The sequence below is a fragment of the Astyanax mexicanus genome, chromosome 23 (assembly GCF_023375975.1).
Source record: "Astyanax mexicanus isolate ESR-SI-001 chromosome 23, AstMex3_surface, whole genome shotgun sequence".
Taxonomy (NCBI): domain Eukaryota; kingdom Metazoa; phylum Chordata; class Actinopteri; order Characiformes; family Acestrorhamphidae; genus Astyanax; species Astyanax mexicanus.
In genome coordinates this window covers 13,374,683-13,396,878 of record NC_064430.1, presented here as the reverse complement: position 1 = coordinate 13,396,878, position 22,196 = coordinate 13,374,683, and the positions used below count along the sequence as shown (strand labels likewise).

At 41.8% G+C, this 22,196-nt stretch overlaps 1 long non-coding RNA gene across 1 annotated transcript; it reads right to left on the bottom strand.

Moving 5' to 3' along the window:
* Positions 1 to 9,649: 9,649 nt before the first annotated feature.
* Positions 9,650 to 13,506, bottom strand: LOC111191962 (uncharacterized). Its single transcript, XR_002649752.2, has 3 exons — positions 13,014 to 13,506; positions 12,493 to 12,634; positions 9,650 to 11,045 (listed from the first exon to the last, which is right to left on the bottom strand). It is a non-coding gene; the product is annotated as an uncharacterized LOC111191962 (long non-coding RNA).
* Positions 13,507 to 22,196: the final 8,690 nt, after the last annotated feature.

The following is a 22,196-nucleotide window of genomic DNA, read 5'->3' as shown; positions in this document are numbered from 1 at the left end:
GTGTGAGAGTGTGTGTCCGTGAGCATGTGTGCGTTCATGTATAGGGGGCTGAGAAGTGTGCATGGTGGGATTTGCTTGGAGCTGCTCCAGAGATGCACTGATATGTATTTGCCTGAAATAAATCCAGTGACCCTTTACAGTGGCAGTGAGTGAGTGTGTCACACTTGAAGAGAGATGAACAGTTACACACACACATACACACACACACACACACACACACCTATACACAAACACATACTCACAAACACATTTATATTCATATACAATATATATGTGCCATTTCTACTGACTGTTGTATTCATATAAATAAAAGTTGCCGCACTACACCATTCTAAAACCTACCCAGCCTTAGTCAACATATCCTAACCAGTCCTACATGGCCATACCCAGCCTTACCAACCCTACCTAACCTTACCAAACCATTCCCAGCCTTACCTAACACAGCCTTATAAAGGCTACTCACCCTTACCCAAACATACCCAGCATTACACAGCCTTACCAATGCTACCTAACCTTACCAAACCATACCCAGCCTTATCTATCTCTACCAAACCAAGTTGTACAAACCCTACTCATCCTTTCCTAGCCTTATACAACCATACCCAGCCCTACAAACCCAAACCTTCCTTAACCCTACACTGCCTTATACAGCCCTACCTATTCCTTTCTATCCTTACTCAACCATACCCAGCCTTACCCATCACAGCTGTGCCAACCCTACTCTACTAATCCTTGTCGAACTGTACCCAACCATACCCAGTCTTACCTTGCCTTATTTATATATATCAGGGACATTTGGTCCCTTCAAAGAGCTAATTATACATGCATAAACAAGCAATTTCATTTAATTCACAATCTCCCCTTACATGGTCAAATCTCAAATCCCAATACACCGACACACACGTGCACACGTATAACACGCACACACACACACACACACACACTTTCCCTGAGCGCCTGCAGGGGAGGAAAGTGAAGAATGAGAGAAGGGGGGGAGGGGCAGAGCTGCTCCCTCAGGCTCCTAATGCTAGTGATGTGTGAAGCAGGACAAAGCAGAGAGCGGAGAGAGGAGGATGTGCGGAGGAGAGAATCACTAACCCAAACGCACTCAATCACACACACACACACACGCACCCGTGCATACCCAAATCCACATCAGCACACAGAGAGAGATAGAAAGAGAGAGAGAGAGAGAGAGAGAGCAGGAGAAACACAAGAAAGCGAGGATGTGAGTCTGTGTGTGTTTACATTTACACATTCATGTTTTCAAAAAAACACATGCATATCTGAGCGCACAGGGCCGGATTTGATATTGCCCGACTGTAATGACAGCACAGGCCAATAACTCATTCCATATTTGATTGACTGTGACATTTTTCTGTATTGATTTCCTGCAGTCTAATCACACTCCTTTGTGTCAAGGTCAAATTACAGACCCCTGAGAGAGAGAGGGAGAGGGGGGGGGGGCATTCTTCACATGCAGAAACACAGAGAGGAGGGGGAAGACAGAGACATGTACAAAGAGGAAGAACAGAGAAAGAGAGAGAGATAAACAGAAGGGAAAGAGACAGAGAGACAAATATGGCAAAGGAAAAAGACTTTTAAAGCTATAAAAATATTAGCTAGCTGTGTCTAATAGTGCTTTATAAAAGTTGGATTTGAATGGATTTAGACCTTTGTTACTGATGAAACTTTCACCAACACATTTACAAGGCAATTTATCTTTAATATCTTTACTAATGTATGTTCTGCCTGCAGAACTTACAGTATTCCTTGAGCTACTACAAAAGTGATCAAAGTACCACTAGAAGATTGGTACACCAATAAATAAATAAATATTCAAATAATAATAATAAAAAAAACTGTAAACTGATCTTCTGGATTTTTTTCTAGAGTTTACTCAAAATGGTGTGATGGAAATTCTGCAGACAACAGAACATATACAGCTCTGGAAAAAAAAATTAAGAGACCACTTCAGTCTTTTAATCAGTTTCTCTGATTTTGCTATTTATAGATAGAAGTATATGTTTGAGTAAAATGAACATAATTAAAAAATATTAACATTTAGAGCGTTTATTTGCAGAGAATGAGAAATGGCTGACATAACAATAAAAAATCATACCTCAAATAATGCAAAAAAAAAAAACAAGTTCATATTCAAAATGTTTTAAGTTCAGAAATAAATATTTAGTGGAATAACACAGTTTTCATGCATCATGGCATGTTCTCCTCCACCAGTCTTACACGCTGCTTTTGGATAACTTTATGCCACTGCTGTTGCAAAAATTCAAGCAGTTCAGCTTGGTTTGATGGCTTGTGATCATCCATCTTCCTCTTGATTTTATTCCAGGTAATTGTTATCCTACTGAGACAGTTTAATAGACTGTGTTAAATATAAAGAGTGTATTATATTTATATAAAATCTGTGTTGTAATCTTATTAAATTTTTGTTGTTACTCTTCTTATTACACTCGTGAATGAAAGATTTAGAGAGAGAGAAAATGTATTAGTTGAGATGGAAAGAAAATGGAGAAAAAAACATTATGCTTTTTGCACAAAGGCAATCTATTAGGTTTGTTAATATATATAGTTACTTGCCAATGAAAAAGGTTTTTTATATTTTTATCTAAAAAATTATCAGACCATCTCCTTATTTTATCGGGTAAGGGGAGTAGGGGCCTGTAGGGAGCGCTGCTGCAGTGCATACATCTATTAATATTTGTGTGATGGGCTGTAACCTTTGCGTTCTAGTGGGCGCTCTTATAGGTCAAAGTGGCCATGATTTCTCCCAGGCTGGCAGACTGAGAAGAATGAACAAAAGCATCTGGGCTTTTTTCCCTTCCACTGTGCGGAATTTCATATCTCTCTAACTAAAAGCTTCTGTGATCTACTGCACTATATGAAGTCTGCGCAGAGTGAGACTTTATGGATTCTGTCAGCTTTGATTACTGTCGCAATTCTATCATGCTGCCGTAGGGAGACAGAAGGCATGTTAAGTAGAGAAGGAACAGGGAGGTGGTCTCAGCTTCTTCTGCTTCTGTAAAGAGAAAAATTATCAGTCCAAACGGCAGCAAGTGATCATTTTAAGCCACTAATGAAACATTCAGAAAAAGCCATTCATTAAGTCTTATAATTACTCTCACAGGCTCTGGTCAGTGCTATTGTAATGTAGATGCTTCATATATCCAGAAGTTTGGAGACACTTCTTCTGAAATCAAAGGGGAATAATTAGGAGATTTGTCCCACTTGCTGTTGTAAAAGCCTCTACTTTATTTATTGGAAAGCTTTACACTTAGTTTTGGAACATTGCTCTAAGAATCTGATTGCACTCAATCTCAATAATAGCCCAAAAGAGCGGCAACAGATGGAGTTCTTTACACTGGAGACTGCTCACATGACATCACTGTAAAAAAACTACACTGTTAAAAAATAATTTTACAAACTTCTCCAAGTAAATTTTAAAGAATATCCCTAATATAAAGAATATCCCCAATAAATCATAGATGTTTTATAAAAAAAAAAAAATCTGCCAACAAAAAAAATATATTTTTTTCGTTAAAAAAAAAAGTATTTTTATAATGAAAAAAAAAAAAAACTGTTACACAAAAAATTTACTGTCAAATACAGTTTATCACTGCAAAATATGCAGGATTATAAGGCGCACTAGCAATAAACATATTTTTTCTGGTCTATTTTCATACATAAGGCACACTGGATTATAAAGCGAATTATGCAACACTAGTAAGGAACAGAGGTGTCGCCATGTTTTCCTTCTAATTCAGCTTCAAGTTAAGTTTAGTTAACAAAACTGTAATTCTTACAAAAATATTTTCTTTTAAAGTCAAACAAATGCTGGATGTTAATCTACACAGATTTCTTTCCTGAAAACTGTTTATTACTAAAGGATACCAGACATTCCACAAGGTAGTCTTGACCTGATCTTGTATAAAACTGCTATATTTTGTATAGACATCCCTATTTACAGAATATTATCCCTGCCTGCACTCTTCCACACCTGTAATACAGCTCTTTGCTGCTGTAGCTTGTTTTAGGGGCTTGTCATTGGCCTTCATTTATGTCTACAGTAAGTGAAATCTTCAGTGAAGTGGAAGCCAAGTACTCTTTGCCTTGAGGGTTGGCATGATTTGATAGTATATTTCAGCCAGTGTATTACTGCAAGGTGAAACGCCACCCGTCGGTTTCAGAGGCATTTGTTTGGATTTGCTTGGAGATGCTGCTGTGGACTGTGGAAATGTTCAGGGCACCATGACTCAAAGATATGCACTGAAATTATTGCCTTCAGATTTATTGGCTAATAATAACAATATAATATAAGTAAGCTTTGGTAGAATGTCAGTCCTAGACAGCACAGGTGTCCAACACAGGCTGGTGATGAAGCAGAAACTGAGATACAACTACAACTTGTCTGGAAGGTCCCAAAACTTGAGACAAATTCAGACAAATTCACTCAGCCTGTTTTGCTAAATGTGATAATACAAGTTTTAACTGCATGGACCATTTTAAAGGCGATGAAAATCTATGCAATTATCACTTTATTTCACATTATACTTTATATTTTGCTAGTATTTCCCCAAGCCCTTGACTGAAAGAGAAGGAAAAGTGAAGGGGGGGCAAACTCAGATGATTGGGCAGGAGTTCGGGGCAGCATCGCTGGAAAAGTGTGAAGCTGAATCCCCACCACACAAAGAGATATGGGAAGAGAAGGGGAGAAAATAAATTAAGGAGGAAGGTGGGGAGGAGGTGGATGCGAGGTTGTTCGTCACACAGGTAGAGAAGAAGTGACGGTTTATATTGGTTAGAGAGTGGGAGGAGTAACGGCGTGGATCAAACTCCCAAATTTACAATATAAAACTCCACTTATTTATTTTTCAAAATATATATATATTTTTTTACAATTCCATTTATAAACCCAACATAAAGGGGAATATCCAATGAGGCAAATCCTCTTTTTTAAATATATATATAAAAAACAATTACTTGGAATATGGACGCTCGCAGATACAGTTTTTGGGTTTTATTAAAAGTTTGAATGGCACAGGGGTAGTCAAAAACAGAAGCAGTGTAATACCAGCAAACAGGAACCATGTAGAATACACCATACTATAAACAGGGAGACAGTCCAGAGTTCATACTCGATAGATCCAGTAGTAGAGATAATCCAAAACGGGTTATACAGTCCAGGTCAAACAAAGAATATCCACAATCGGGGGCAAAGGCAAAAATCGGTGTCGAACAAACAAAAAGCAAGGTCATACACGAGAAAAACAATCACAGAGATAATAACGCTTTGTAAAGTGAATGAACCAAACAATACTTGGCACAGGTGCGTGCGTGGAGTGTCCTTTTATACAGCAGATAATCAATATTTAGGGCTTCCTGGAGGAATGTGTGTAATGTCAGCGGGTGGTGCGTTCTGGGTAGTGTAGTTGTCTAACTGAAAACCTCCTTTAGAGCTGTGTGGGAGGAACAGAAGCACGTACAGCACCAGACCTGACACTATCACTGTAGGTAGAGTGATTTTAATGTAATTCAATTTTGCAAGTAATTATCCTGTTTTTATAATGTAATCCAGTTACTCTGCCTTTTTATCTGAAACTGTAATTAAATACAGTTGCCTTTTTTATGCATCAAACATGTTTTCCAACTCTGTGGAAACCTTATAATTCACTCTATAAATAGCTTACGTTCACATCAAATGACCACCAGCATTATATAGACTCCCTCATTAAACTCGCCCAGCGTACCTCCTCTTCATATGGGTAGTTCTCCCACTGTAGTTTATGAGTTGCTTCCAGCACAAAGAGCAATGAACAAGTGAAAAACAAACCCATTAATTAATAAATTATTTAATTAAGTCACTAAATGGGACCAGAAAAGGATGAAGAAATGTAAATATGAGGTGAAACTGGAGCTGGGAGAAAAAGAAAACAAAAAAATAGCAGCTTGGTTTTTTACTTCTTACACATATTAGTCACTTTTACATGTAATCACATAAGGCCATATGGGTGCACAGTGTGCTGCATTAATTAAACCCCAGGGCACTGGCTGCCTGGCTTCAATCTGTATCTTGCTCGCTCGCTCGCTTCCTCCCTCTCTCTCTCTCTCTCACACACACACACACACACACACACACACACACACACACAAAGCAGAAGCAACAGAAAGTGTTTTACCTAAAAAGGTAAAAACAGCTTGCAGGTTGTAATTTCTGTCCTATAGTATACCAGTTTGCATACATTTAAATCATGCTCAAGCTAAGCTAATGTGTCTTTAACAGAACTAAATAAATTAAAAGATTTTTGACAACCTGCAATCTGACTTTTGCAAATTATAGCCTGATTATTATAAGCATCTGCTTTTTTGTGCACACTTGTTTTACTGGTGTTTTTTTGGGATATACAGCTCTGGAAAAAAATAAGATACCACTTCAGTTTCTGAATCAGTTTCTCTGATTCTGCTATTTATAGTTATACGTTTGAGTAAAATGAACATTGTAGTTTTATTCTATAAACTACGGACAACGTTTCTTCCTAATTCCAAATAAAACATTTGTCATTTAGAGCATTTATTTGCAGAAAATGAGAAATGGCTGAAATAACAAAAAAGATGCAGAGCTTTCAGACCTTAAATAATGCAAAGAAAAAAAGTTTATATTTATAAAGTTTTAATAGTTAAAAAATCAATATTTGGTAGAATAATAACCCTGGTGTTTAATCACAGTTTTCATGCATCTTGGCATTTTCTCCTCCACCAGTCTTACACACTGCTTTTGGATAACTTTATTCCACTCCTGGTGCAAAATATAAGCAGTTCAGCTTGGTTTGATGGCTTGTGATCATCCAACTTTCTCTTGATTATATTCCAGAGGTTTACAATTTGGTAAAATCAAAGAAACTCAATATTTTTAAATGGTCTCTTATTTTTTTTCAGAGGTGTAGTTGACTCTTAAAAAAGAAGAGCACTGGATTTTCAGCAGGGTGTTGATATCTTTAGTTTTGTATGATAAAGAATAGTGATTTCTGTAGATATTAAGATCGTAAATTTGTCAAAATTCATGTCACAACTTTGATTACAAAATACATTTTTGAGCAGAAAACAGGAAAAGATCATATAGTAGCCATATCAGTTGCTATAGTTATTATGTCTCAGGTAACAAAGGTGTGCGTGACTGGCATATATGTCTGTGCTTTCTTTTCTTTTCCTCTGTCTTTCTCTCTTTGAAGAAAAAATCACAGCCACGTCAATCCATGTAATCAGCAGACTTGGAAGGTTGAGAGGAATCTGAGTGAAACTACAGCTATAATGCATTCAAATGTGTACTACACTTTCAAAAGTGCTCTGTGGGAGTGAAGACCGCAATCACTGGAGTGTGTGTAGGCACGTGTGAAGTATGCAAGCATGAAAGGGTCACGCTACACAGAAAAGCCCATTACTTCAGAGGCAAGAAGACCTTAGCAGTACTGTAAAGGAATACAGTGTTGAAAGCTCCAAGAATGTGTTTAATGCTATATGACCCTCAGCTGAGTGTTTCTTCTCATTGTTAATAACAACACTTTTTGTGTAACAAGGCAGAGGTTGAGAAAGGATCTGTGTCTCTTTATTGATGTAGGCGGGCAGCACTATGAATAAGACGCGGAGGGCGTAAGTTGCGACAGGTTTCAAGGTCAAATTGTTTGTATTCTTTCCAGAAACTGATGTATGAGCTTAAATGGTTAATGTTGATTATGCACGGTATTAAAGAAAAAAAAAGAGCATGTTTCAGTGGTGATTTTTGCATTTCTTTTTTTTTTCTTAGAAAATGGGAAAGACGACACCAGTAGTGTCTTAAAGGCATATTGAAGGACAATTTGGGTGTTTTCTGCTCTCTTTATGATTTAATGCTCTTATGACCCAAGTTTGATTCATTTGATTAAGTGTCAAAGCTGTATTTAAGCCTGGGAGTGTTCCAGATCAGGTCAAATCAGAGCAGTGATGATCTTGGGTTCACTTTAAGACTCTGGCATTATCTGCTTCCGGTGCTGCGATTAGGGTCGCATGATTGGTTTACAATGTCATACGACTGCAGATTTTCATGCATAGTGAAAAATAGAGGTGAACAATACAGACAAAAAGACGTTCAGACAGCTTATTTCAGTCCAAACTAAAAGAGTAGACATTAAAGGTGCTGGAAACCATTGTTCTGACCAAATTATGGTCCAAACTAAAGATGTGGTCTTGATCCAGATTAACTAAACCATTACAGGAACCAGCTTTGTGCCGACTCTCCTGCAATTACACTTGGGATTCCTGTATCTACTCTAATTAGATTAGGACTTATTTATAAACGGAAATAAAAGTAATTCAAGGGCAATCTGTTTCACTCTTTTTTTCTGCATAATACATTTGAATGTGAAAAGAAGATTGCTTTCAACTGGGAGAAAGAATTTGTCACAATACATGAAAAGGAAACTTGCAGAAATGACAACACACTGATGTCACTGATGCATGTTCTTCTACAAACAATTTATTGTCTTTTAACTAACAATATGTGTGCTGTAACATATTTTGTACCCTGTAACTTTTTTTTTCCATTTTAAATAAGGATGTATGTTTCTCCCGGTCTACTGCCTGGTGTGGCATCATTCTAGTCTGGAGCAGCCTACAGGGGATGTATCAGTGTTGGGTGTGTGTATTAGAGATACTGTTTGTAAATGTTACTGTTTGTAAGATTTACAAGAAAATTTGTTATTCTCTCCAACACTACAAATGCAGCGAGAGGGCATGACTACACTACATATCTAAGAGAAAGAAAAAGAGAGACAAGGAGGGAGGGAGGGATTTAGTGCCAGCAATTAGTGATTGCACATTGCTACAGAAACCACCTTGCAATACCCAAGCAATCACAGCCAGTGCCATAACAACCGCATTACAGAACACTAAGGACCATATGAAATACCATAGTAAGTGTCTATGTATACCCTAGAAACCTAGTAATACCTAAGCAACTACTCTGTAACTCTGTTGCTCTTTCCTGCTATACAAATCAAGAGTTTTTTTTTTCATCAACAAAGTATGCTATCAAGTCATATAGTTTTCCTTTTAAAAAACACATCACAACCATCTATAGATGCAACATACCAGCATCTACGTGTGAATTTTACCTCAAACTAAACAATTACAGAGATTCAGATTGAGTGGGTATTAAGTGGGGAAGACACAAGCTCCCTCACAACCTTCAAGGAGACGATTGTCCACAAAGCAAAAATGAATGGCAAATGAGATATAAAAAAAACTGACAAAGATGCTTCATTGAGAAATGGTATGTTTTCGACAAATACACTTAATTAAAAACTGAAAACTGTTCTCAAGTCTCACGCAATCTCAGCAAGTTCACACGCCACACATGGTATTTCTCACGCTTGCCAATCCATCGGCTGTATATAAGAATGTACTTTCGTTGAGCCAATCAGAATATAGATCGCTCTGTTGTTAGGCAGACCTAGTCAAAGAGGGTGGAGTTTCAGCCAGAGTGTAAGGCGTGAAGAACCCCCCCCCCCCCTTCCCCTTTGGTACAACTGAAGAAGAACTGCGCACCCACAACCACCCCCCCCCAAACTTCAAAACTTGAGAGCCCTGAACAATACCCTGAAAGATATTCCTGATCATCACTGGACAAAATGAGATTTAGTATAACAGTAAAAACAACTGTTCTCACCTTTCCTTACTATCTACTATCCAAAACCAACCAAAGATGAAGCTGCTAAAGATGCTCTCTACAGTCTCTGTATAGCACAATAAGTTGGAAATTTTGCATTTCTCATTCTCTGCAGGAGGTAGTAGAGCCAGTGTTGTGCATCTCTGGCCAAGGAGCTGGAATTGAGGCACCAGGTAAGGTTCTTTGCAATGTAAAAAAACGAAATTCTTGGTACTCTTATCACCAGAGCCGCTCACTGGTGGCCACCTATTCTGAAGTCAACAGCCATTTTTTTTAAGTTCCACTCCTATGAGTTTCTATAGGTAAAAGACTGCATAGTGTTTGAGTCTTGATGGCTCATGTATTGTGCACATCACTATGTCTTTATACAAACTGTTCATAGTAATAAAATGTTATGTAGTTCTAAAGCAATTCTGATATTTTGAAAGTTCTCTTAGAGCAATGTTTCCCAAGCCAAAAGAAGCCAAATTGAGTAACAATACTATACAAGATGTAGGTCAGAATCAAAAAGCACTAACACTATAGTGGAAACCTAGCCGTACATTACAAATTACATTAGTGCCGCAGCAAATGTGTGCAGATGAAAAGTTAATAAGAAAGTTATTGGCACTGGGGTTCAACATTTCATTTAATAAACCATCCAAGCAATCTTATTTACAGAGGGACAATGCTGCTGCAAGTTTTCATTTCAACCAAGCAGGATCTCACCTGATCTAATTGTTGACTAATAACGTGTAGGACTTATTGCACGTTAAAATCCAATGCCAATATCTTCGTATTCGGTTTTCTTCTACACATATTTGCTCAGGAAGTAATATAATTTGTATTGTAAGATCAATCCAGCATTTAAATTAAAATTGCAACAGACAGAGAGTCCATCTCTATAAACCATCTTCATTTTCTTCACTTTCAATTTCTCTTTTATCAGTTTCACCTGCTTCCATTTCACACTCTCATTTTCTATGCACACTTTTGTTCCCATTCTTTCGTTCCTCCTTTTTCTCTGTGCTGCTTGCTCAGTTTCCACTCTTTTACATAGCCATACATTTTCACCAACCATATCCTTGACCCCTCTGTAGGATCTGTGTTTGACCCTCCTGTTTGCAGTAAGTCTTACGCGTCTGGGATCCCAGCAGCCCAACCGCAGACACATCGGGCCCAGTGTGGACGGCAGCCGGGTCACAGGGAAAAGGGCGGAAAGATGGGTCAATGTTTGCCCAGCTGTCACCAGGGATGGCAAGAAGAAGAGTTTTCCACCACCGTGTTTGGATAAGTCAAGCAGGACAAAGCCGATGGATGGGGACTGGTCCATGCCTGCAGATGATAGCAGCTGAAGGGAGTGTGGGAGATGGGAAAGGAGCAGAGATTAAACTAAGCTGGAATGATCCAGAAGAAACCAGAATAATATTTGTAGCCACTCCATGGCAGAAAAAAGAAAAACACATCAATTTAGAACTGTTGTTCATCATTCATTCCTTGTATCATGTTATGAAAGTTATGAAATAAGCAAATCTTGAAATCACTGTTATGGTGTGAGTTTCTGAAAAGCTTCAAGACACTACGTACATTGTTGACTAGTTCTAATGAACGCTGTTTAATTAACAATACTTTTCTAAAAGTAATTAAAAATGTACTAATGTACTTTGTAGTTTACTTGTTTACAATTCAATGAGTAACCAGACCTACTCGCTATTCACAACATACCTCTTTTGGGTGGATTTTGCCTGCAGTTCAGCACACAAAAGCCAAGGGCAGCTAATTCTCTGGGAGAAAAAAAAGTGTTGTGTTCTTTGGGCATGAAAATGCAGAAATAATAAATTATTATTATATAACTAACTCTTACTGTATTTATATAGGCGATAATATAGCCTTTAAAATAAATATACATATATTATATATTGTGGCAGTGACAAATGTAAGAGGGTTTAGGAGCTCATGTATGTATGTTTGTTGGTCGCCCTTTTTAAAAGCATTATATGTACATTTGTTTGAGGTTTTATCTTGATAAGTGTGGGTTAAAAAATTTTGTGGCTGTGCTAGGAAAGCACTTTTCACTCTGCTGAGTTTGGGGTAGAGGGTGGATAAGTGTCACTGCTGGTGGAACCGCTATATTAAGAGCGAATTTCTGTTCATTGGTAGATGTTTTGGAGCTTTTTCTACTTCTAATAAAGTTGCTTAGCAGACCAAGCCTCCATACTCCACCCCGTCAATTAAGAAATTTATGATTGATCACACAAATTTTATGTTATTCCCATTGATTTTATGCAGATTACTTGCCTAGAGACCTGCAGGCAAAATCAATCAAAACAAGCTCTTGTTTTGAGTGAATAACAAGTATGTCAGGCTCCTCTTCAACTGTAAGTGAGTTAACTTTGTACGTTAGTTGCAGAAGATTTGGGAAACAGTTGTTAATTAGCGAACATTCTTACGAACGTCTTAAGAACTACTTACCTCTGATTAGTCGCCTTCCATCTCATTTACATGATATTTTATGATGTTGTTAACATTACCTTACCGGACAACTTAAAACAGCTTCTCTATGCTCATTTTGAACGCACTATTGTGATTTAACCTAAATTCACACTCACTTACGGCTGATGTATTACAAAACAATGTAGAATAAAAGTAGTGTCACCAATACTCGCGCACAGTGAAGTGATTAACTAGTATAATTATTTAGTTTTTGCCTGCTGGCACAATGACAGCCACATCTTCTCATTTAAAATAGCACATTTCTGCTATTAAGAAGTGAGTGGTGCAGTGTTTTTCCTGCTTACCATTGCCACGGGAATCAAGAAGAGCGTGACTTTTGAAGCTCCACATTTAACTGACGTGTGTCCACAATACTGTTGACCCTCGTCCACTTGCATCGTAAACAGGAAGCTGACTGGTTAGTTTTGTTGAAGCTATTGTCTTTATCTGTAAGCAGACGCCATGTTTAGCGTTACAGGAACTCCTTTGTACAGTACATTACAACCAGTAACAAGGTAGTCTCTGGTTTCAGTGACTGCTGATAACTGGTTTTACCATTAAAAAAATCTGTTATCATCTTAAGGCTTTTTTTTTTTATCTGCCCCAGAACGACATTAGTCAAGGGCCCATAAGGTATCACATTATAACACATTTATTTGAGACAAAGCTTCCAAACATAGTTTGGAAAGGCATAATTTTGTAACACATTACTAAATACATGTTAAATTACTAATACTCCTCCGTTAAAAATTTCTGCACCCCACCTCAAAACACTTCCCCACTTCCCTGATGACTAAAACCAAAGAGATATTTTGTTAATAATTACCTTACCACACCTCCTCTTGTGAACAAATCCTACTTTTATATTTAGTCCTGTTGAGCCTCAGTGGGTTTAATCTACCACTGGAGACCATGCAAGCTCTGGTAACATCTTTCCATCTGTGAGGTAACAGCCTGTGAATATTGATTTTGTTCATTTCACTCGTTCCCTCTCTGTTTTCCTGAGGAAAAGAGGTGAGAGGTGTGGGATGAGGAGGTGAAAGAGGGGGAGATAGAGGGAGGTACAGAAATCAGAACAGAACAAAAGAGAAGCAGGGTGTTGGGAGAGCTGAGGTAAGCTGAAAGTAGGTTGGGGTCAGCTTCAAATCCCTGGATCAGCTGAGGCTCTATTGCACAGTGTTGCATCATCTGCATGCAAGCTCTTTGTCTGATGATGGATGTACCAGTGCTGCTTTTTTTTCCTCATTCATTTTCTGCTATAAAAGCCATCCATGCATCTTCTAGAACATCACATTGTTGCCATAACGTCAATCCATCAAGACTGTCAATCATATTCCCGTGATAAATATTGCTGCCTGTCAAATTCAATTTTACACCATTAGAAACAGTAGCGGTTCTGCATTGTGTAACATTTCGTTAATAGGCTGTGTTGGGTAATGATGAAATACATCCACAAATATTACTTAATAAGGATACAGAATAAAACAGTGTAGAAAAGGACAGTAATTAGATAACATATCCACTATACACCTAGAGCTGGGGTGTCCAAACTTTTTTTGTTGGAGGCCAGAAGGAGAAATATATTTGAAGTCACAGGCCACAGACTTTGTCATAAAACAAATAATGAAATATACCACTTTAAATAATACATTTTCCTGATTACTTTTATTTACACACCATTTTGGTGGATTTTATCTATCTTTGACAGTGTTGTGTAAACTAAGATTTTTCAAATTGATGTTTCATTTCATGATGTCTCTTAATATTAAACAACTTTTAAACTCTTTTGCCCTTTTTCTGCGCTACAACTGAACACTCTCGCCCCTTTTAGACTCTTTGGCCTGTTTTTCTGCGCTACAACTGCGCACCCTCTCTGCTTTTAGACTCTTTGGCCCGTTTTTCTGCGCTACAACTGCGCACTCTCTCCGCTTTTAGACTCTTTGGTCTGTTTTTCTGCGCTACGACTGCGCACGATCTCAGCTTTTAGACTCTTTGGTCTGTTTTTCTGCGCTACGACTGCGCACGATCTCAGCTTTTAGACTCTTTGGCCCGTTTTTCTGCGCTACAATTGCTCACCCTCTCCGCTTTTAGACTCTTTGGCCAGTTTTTCTGCGCTACAACTGAACAATCTCGCCACTTTTAGACTCTTTGGCCTGTTTTTCTGCGCTACAACTGAACACTCTCTCCGCTTTTAGACTCTACACAGTCTATGCTTTGGCCCGATTTCTGCGCACCCTCTCTGCTTTTAGACTCTTTGGCCAGTTATTCTGCGCTACAACTGAACAATCTCGCCACTTTTAGACTCTTTGGCCCGTTTTTCTGCGCTACAACTGAACAATCTCGCCGCTTTTAGACTCTGTGGCCCGCTTCTGACACCTAGCATTCAAACTTTGAATCTCACATTATAAAAACCTGCTTAACAGCGGGCCAACTTTCATTCTATTGCTAAAATACCTCGTGGGCCACTCCAAAAAAGGAAACGGGCCGCAAATGGTCCGCGGGCCGTAGTTTGGACACCCATGACCTAGAGTAATTAGTTGCATGATTACATTAAAGCAGCAGAAGCTAGTGCAAGTTTAATTTGTCATGCAAAAACCCCAAACAGTAACATTACAGGTAAGAAAATAGACCCTGTTAATCTTAAACTATGTAAATGAACATTGCCACTCTTATGTCACAAATGAACCAAAAAAAAAACAGCACAAACGGAGATACAAGGTTTTCTATCTTCAGTAGTTTGTGGGCACAGTACATGCATATATCATTATCTGTAACAATCAGCTCCCACACAGTTTTTATGCTTTCTGAATGCCTTTTAAGACTCATAGGCACAGTGATTGCTGTGGATTGCCGTAACATGTAAGAGTTAAGGGAGTGTCTGCAAGTTATAGCCTAGAGCTTGCATTATATATTCCACTCCATTTTCCACTGGTCCACTGAGAATGCATGTTTCTAATTCAGCTCCCACAATCTTCAATAATTATGTAATATTTTCATATTTCCATATATTGCTCTACTTAGATATGACCATTTTATGATACCAATGGTATCAACTTTCCTTTTCAACAGTTCTACAATACAGATTTAGTAAAAGACCTATTTCACTTATTTTAGAAATTATTCTAGTTCCATGTGCTCTTAAAAAAAAAAACACCTGTAAAGACCAAATATAGAAAATAATTAATGAGCACAATCCGCCATAAACGAACATCATTATCATTAAGTGCTGTTTAACATGGAAACCTTGCAACTCTCTTTGCTCTTTGAAGGTAGCTTTATTTACATGTTCAGTCATGCTAAGGGCTAATTTTCGGGTGATAGGGATTCCTACAAGAGAAAATGAATTCGTAGCATAAATGGTAAAGCTGAAAACGTATGCAAAAAATTAGCTAAAAATGCAAAAAAAAAAAAAAAAAAAAACAAACAAACAAAAAAACCCCGACATTTTACAGAAGGCCAATTGCAGACATTCACAATCACGGAAAATGAAAAAAGTAAAATAGTAAATAGTAAAAAAAAAAAAAAAAAGTTTAGCAGCAAGTAATACCAATAAAAATTGTGGTTGCAGTTGATTTAAAGATTTAATCAAATAAATCACAATAAAATGATGTGATTAATTATGATTATTCACACTTTTTCTTCCCCAAGACTAAGCGCTTTTTTTTTTTTACTGTATTATATAATCTCTGGGTAGATTTGATGCTTTTTAAGCTACAATATTGTAATGTGCTTTTTTATGAGTTACTGAGTTTAACTAAGAGATCCAATGGAGAATATAAATGCTAGCGTAGCTCCATATTTTACGTTCAACAGCTTGAAAAGAGGAAAAGCGTGAGAGTCTAAGAGAGAAAAAAAAAACAGAGAAAGGAGCATAAACTTACGCATAAATAAAAGGTTACCTTCCTTTTAAACTCTACAGTAAGCGTTGCTGTGTTTTTTTTACTAAACAGAACTGACTGCTAATGCATCACCAGGCTCTGTCAGTTTTCTCACAATATTAATTTGTGTTAATAAATAATTAGTTAAAGTTTCCAGATAAACTGAATGTGTTAATGCAGTAATATTGACAGCCTTAAGAAAATTACATCTAAATTACCTCAGCTGATAGCATTAGTGCTACACAGCCAAACAAACAAACAAACAAACAAACAAAAAAAAACCATAAAGCTAGCTAGCAAAAAACACACACAACAAAAAATATTACCTTAAATGTTTCTTGTCTGCAGTTTTGCCAGACATTCATTAGTGAAATATAATTGGTTCTTCAGTTAGTTTCGCTGCCTGTGTTGTACATATCCAGGTTGGAAAGCAGTTACACACAAACAGGGTTAGCACACACACACACACACACACACACACACACACACACACACACACACACACACACACACACACACACACGTAGCATGCTAGTTACTGCTGACTGTAGCTGGACTCTGCTATTACAGGTCCTCTGTCCTCTGAGGCTGGTGGGCAGTATAGCAATTTCTGCTGGTCTGTGCAGCCGAAAACAGGGCTTAGATCTTGAAGCAGACATAATGCTAGCTGGTCTAGCACTTGTGAGGAAAAAAAATAAATCTCTCATAGGAAGACCACAGAAATATGACTGGGCTTAACTCAGTAATTGGCCTGATAATCAGCTGATTAGTTGGATCAGGTGTGTGGGGAGAGTGTTGGGGAGTGGGCTGCAGGATCAGGGTTAAGAAACACTGCTTTGGATGTGTGAAAATGTGTGCACACGCACTAAGAAATTAGTTTTTCATAACATGACACTTTTAGTAAAGTAAATAAAAAAAAGTCCCATTTCAATTTATAATTTTCCCAAAAGAAAATAATATTGCAATATAATAAAGGTTATTTTTTAATTGTGTTTTTTTTTCATTACATGAGTTGATGATGGAAAAACAACCTTTACAAAACATTTAATATTCACTGCTTCAGTTAATTGTTGAAATTCTGACATTGAAAAAATGTTCATTTAAAGCTTTTGAATGGTTGGGGCTCGTCTATACTCACAATGCTTTTAGGCAAAAGGTGCTCGACACAAATAATAGCAGCAATTAATTGTAATAATTTTATTATAATAGGCACAAATAAAATCCTGTAAAGTGCGCCTTATAATTGAGGGGCCTTATGTAACAATTTTACCAGTCAGGCTGTAAGGAGCAGTAAAACCACTCAGCCAAAGTACAGTGTTATACAGACACTGAGTTTCAGTGAAGTTTCTCCAGCACTGTGACTGGAGCAGTATTAGCATTAGCCGCTAACTGCAGCGCTAGCTCTTTCGCCGTTCAGAGGTGAGTATATCAGTCTGTAGTCTGCGTTTTTCTGTGTTAAAACAAGCTAAGTGATATGTACTGCTAGCTGACAGTGTCCTGGCTTACCGGAATACTCAGGGTTCCTCAGTGTAGCTCTGTTGGGCGGCTAGCACTGCGGCTAACAGCTAATAGCGCTGCTGCTAACCAGCCTAAAATATTGGAAATCTAAACTTACTATACATAAACGGAAGCGCTTTACTCACCCAAATAAACAGTTTTCAGGAGATACATCTGTGTAGATTAACATCCAATGCTTGTTTGACTTGTTTTTTTGTTGTTGTTTTTTTACCACTCCTTATAATCCAGTGCGCCTTCTGAATAAAAATAGACCAGAAATTAGACATCAATTGATTGTTTCGCCTTACAATACGATGCGCGTTATAGTCCATAAAATATGTACACAAATGTATTTTTACACAAGATTACAGTATACATTATAAAAATGGAAAACAAAATTTTTTTTTTACAAAAACATATTAACATATTGTGGCGTGGAAGAGGAAGGAAGACCCGTGAGACTCATGATGAATGCTCATTAGCTCTTTTATTTTACAGGCTTGCACTCACTTACAGCCTTTAACAAGACTAGGATAGCTAAACCAACCTATCAAATAGGCTACCCACAGAACCAAGTGACTAAACTCACTACTCACTTACTTTATGGTGAGTGCCCTAAACAGCACCCATCTGCATGGCCCCTCCCCATACCCTAGGTTACGGGGGAGGTACCAGCTACGTAGGCTGGAGCAACACAGCACAACAAAACACATAAGGCCCCACACACAGAAGAACAGAAACATGCCTACAGGCAGCCACACACCCAACCCAGAGCCGCCACATAGCCCCCCTCCCAAGGGTCAGCCGTCCCGGCGACCCCACCAACCCAACACAAACCCCGTGTACAACAAAACATTTTTTTTCTTCTTTTTTTTTTTGCAATCAGTCGCAAACAAAGTCATCAAGGCGGGCGGGCGGCCTCCGTGCCCGCGGCAGCCTGGAGGGGCCAGGCACGGCACTGCCTGCCAGCGGCTCCGAAGAGCCAGAGTTCAGATCAGGCACGGGTGCAAGGCCGGCAGGTTCCGCACCGCAGTCCTCAGCGTCCAACGGTCTCGGCCTAACGGTGCACAATCATAGTGCGTCTGCCCCACCGGATCTTATACACCACCTCCCCCAGCCTGGACAGCACCAAGCACGGACCCACCCAGGCCGACTGGAGTTTCGGGCACAGTCCCTTCTTCCGCTGAGGGTTATATAGCCAAACCCTCGCCCCCACCGCCAACGGGTCCCCAAAGCAGCGCGTGTCGTACGCACGCTTCTGCTTCTGCCCGGCAGCAGACTGGTTGGAGCGCGCTAGACGGTGCGCTAATTCCAGCGAAGACATAAGGTCCGAGACGAAAGTGGGCATGTCAGAAGCGTACCTGCCCCCGTCAGGAGGCGCCCCAAAAGCCAGGGAGACCGGCGTCCTCAATTCGCGCCCGAACATAAGCAGAGCCGGCGTGAATCCCGTCGTCTCCTGCACAGCGGAGCGACAGGCCAGCAGCACTACCGGTAGGTGCCTGTCCCAGTCACGCTGGTTCTTGTCCGACACCATGGCCAACTGCGCCGCCAGCGTGCGGTTAAAACGTTCCACCAGTCCGTCACTCTGCGGATGAAGGGGCGTCGTCCTGGTCTTATGGATTCCCAGGATGCGGCAGACCTCCGCCATGACCTCCGACTCGAAATTTCTCCCCTGGTCGCTGTGCAGTTCTTCCGGAACCCCGAATCTGCAAAAGAACTCCCGCACCAGGATATCCGCAGTAGTGACCGCCCCTTGGTCCGGCACCGCGTAGGCCTCTGGCCACTTCGTGAAATAGTCCATCGCCACCAGAACAAAGCGATTCCCAGAGTCCGTCACCGGAAAGGGGCCCAGCACGTCCACGGCCACCCGCTCCATCGGGCTGCCGCACTGGTAAGGGTGAAGTGGGGCGTGGGGCGCCCTCGAGGGGCCCTTCTTGGCAGCGCACATGTCACAGCAGTGCACGAAGAGTTCCACGTCGGTTCTACACCCAGGCAATCGGGCCCAGCGGCACCACCTCCCCCCACGACGGTGTGACGTTGCACTGAGCGCGTGTACTGCCCACGATAATTAGCGATCCGCCCGTTGCGCATCGCGGAGCTGCTCTACGGACACCTGAGCCACCCCGACAGCGCCAGTAACATCCCCGGAGATTGCAGCGCAGCGTGCAGTCTCAGCAGATTTCTCCTCAGCACGAGCACAATGTTTGCAGTCGGCGGCCACACACGGCCGGCGCGACAAAGCATCCGCGTTACTGTGGCCACGGCCCGGGCGGTGCACAACCTCAAAACGAAACTCCTGGAGTCTAGATAACCAGCGCGCGAGTTGGCCCTCGGGCTCGCGGAAACGCATGAGCCACTGTAGCGAGGCGTGGTCGGTGCGCAGCAGAAAGGGCACCCCATACACGTACGCTCGGAAATGTTTAAGGCTTTCGACCACTGCGAGTAGTTCCCGGCGCGTTACGCAATAGTTGCGCTCCGCCTTGTCCAGGCGGCGGCTATAGTACGCTATTACGCGCTCGGAGCCGTGGTCGCTCTCATCAGTATCCACAATGAAACTCTAAGACACGTTCGGATACGCTACAATCGGAGCATTGCACAAGCGGCTTTTTAGCTCCTCGAATGCCCGCTCCGCCTCGTCAGACCAGCGGAATTTCACACTAGGCTTAGTCAGAGCATGAAGCGGCGCTGCCACGTCCGCGAACCCCCTAATAAACCGCCTGTAATATGAGGCGAGCCCCACGAGGCTGCGAACCATCTTTGCGTCTCGCGGTGTGGGCCAGTCACGGACCGCCTCCGTCTTTTTGGGATCGGTTTCCACGCCAGCACCGCTCACTACGTGGCCCAGGAAGTTCACGCGCTGCCTTAGCAGATTACACTTTGCCGGACTGAGCTTCAGGTTAACCGCCTGAATCGTGCCGAGCACCATTTCAAGGTGAGACAGTGCGGAGTCGAAGTCGGTTCCGTGCGCCAAGACATCATCCAAATAAACGACGCAGCACGACCGCGGAACCCCGCATAAAACACACTCCATAAGAAGCTCAAAAGTAGCCGGCGAGTTACACAATCCGAACGGAAGCACCGTGAAATGCCATAGGGCTGAGCCGAGCGAGAAAGCGGTTTTCTCCCTATCCCCCGCAGCGAGGGGCACCTGCCAATATCCGCTCCTCAGGTCTAACGGGCTGAACCAGACAGCTGGTCCAGCGTATCGTCGATCCTGGGGAGCGGGTAGGAGTCAAGCTTCGTGACAGCGATAAGTCGCCGACAATCCACGCAAAAGCGCCAATTTCCATCCTTCTTTTTCGCAAGGACCACCGGGGCCGACCACGGGCTGCTCGAAGGCTCAATAATGCCCGTACTCGCCATCTCGCGGACTAACTGCTCCGCCGTTACGCGCTTTGCTAACGCCAGACGGTGCGGCCTCAGCCTGATGGGCTGGTCGTCACCCGTGTTTATCGAATGAACCGCAAGGTTAGTTTTAGTACACTCGCGCTCAGACACAGCGAAACTCGTGCGAAAACGGCCGATCAGTTCGCGCAAACGGAGTTGTTGGGGACCAGATAAACCCACACAACTGCGCTCCAGCATCTCCTCTATCGGATCTACACTCAACCCCGCATCCAGCGGACCCTCTACCGTATCACGCACCGAATCACACACATTCCCTCCCACCAGTTCACTTACCCCTAACTCGTCGCGTATCTCTACGGGGAGTCCAGTCACCAGCACCGAGCCCCGTGCACAGTCAATGATAGCTCCGACGTGTGAGAGCAGGTCCTTGCCCAGAATGCACGGGTCGTTGATGCGTCCTACCCAGAACTGTTGTTGAAAGGGCCCCTTGCCGACATCAATCGTCAACTCCGTTAATCCTAGGAGACCTATAGGATCCCCGGTGACTGAAGAGAGAGCGATGCGCCGGCTGTTGTCAGTCACAAACTCGCCCGCTACCTCCGTCGCGAGCTCAGGCCGTATCAGTGAGACTGACGAGCCCGTGTCCACCAGCGCGTTCACCGTCACTCCATTCAATGTGCATCTCAGGAAGTAGCTGCTGAGTCCGGCAGTTCCGGAAGCAGATCCCGAGGGTAAGCATAGCGTTCCTGGGGCCACCGTAACCCTCACTGGGTGGTCCTGGCTCCGTTTCCCGGCCGGCTGCAGTGCGCTCGCTTGTGGCCACGCCCCCCGCAGCGCCAGCACTCCAGTTGGGCATCAGACCGGCTCCGACCCCACCTCTGCGAATCACAGGCAACCAGCGACGCCCCCCACGGTCCAGGATGGCTTGAGAGGATGAGTTCGGACCGCTCCGCCACCTCCACCGCGGACTCCAGGGTCTGCGGGTCGGCCAGCCTCACGTGTTTGCACAGCTCGCTCGGCTCGAGGGCGCGCAGAAAGTGATCCAACGCGAGCCTCCTCTGGGCCGCTCGCGGAAACGTTGGGTAAGCTTGGCGGGTTAGCAGGGCCATCTCCGATGCCAGCACGCCCAGTGTCTCTCCCTGCTGTCGGCGTCTGTCCGCCACTAGCATTTTGGCAGCCGCCTCCGACGGTTGGCGGCTGAAACGTGTTCTCAGCGCCCGCGTCAGTTCAGGCAGCTCGCAGCGGCACTCGGCGGGGAGCTCGATCAGTTTCCTCTAAGCGCGTCG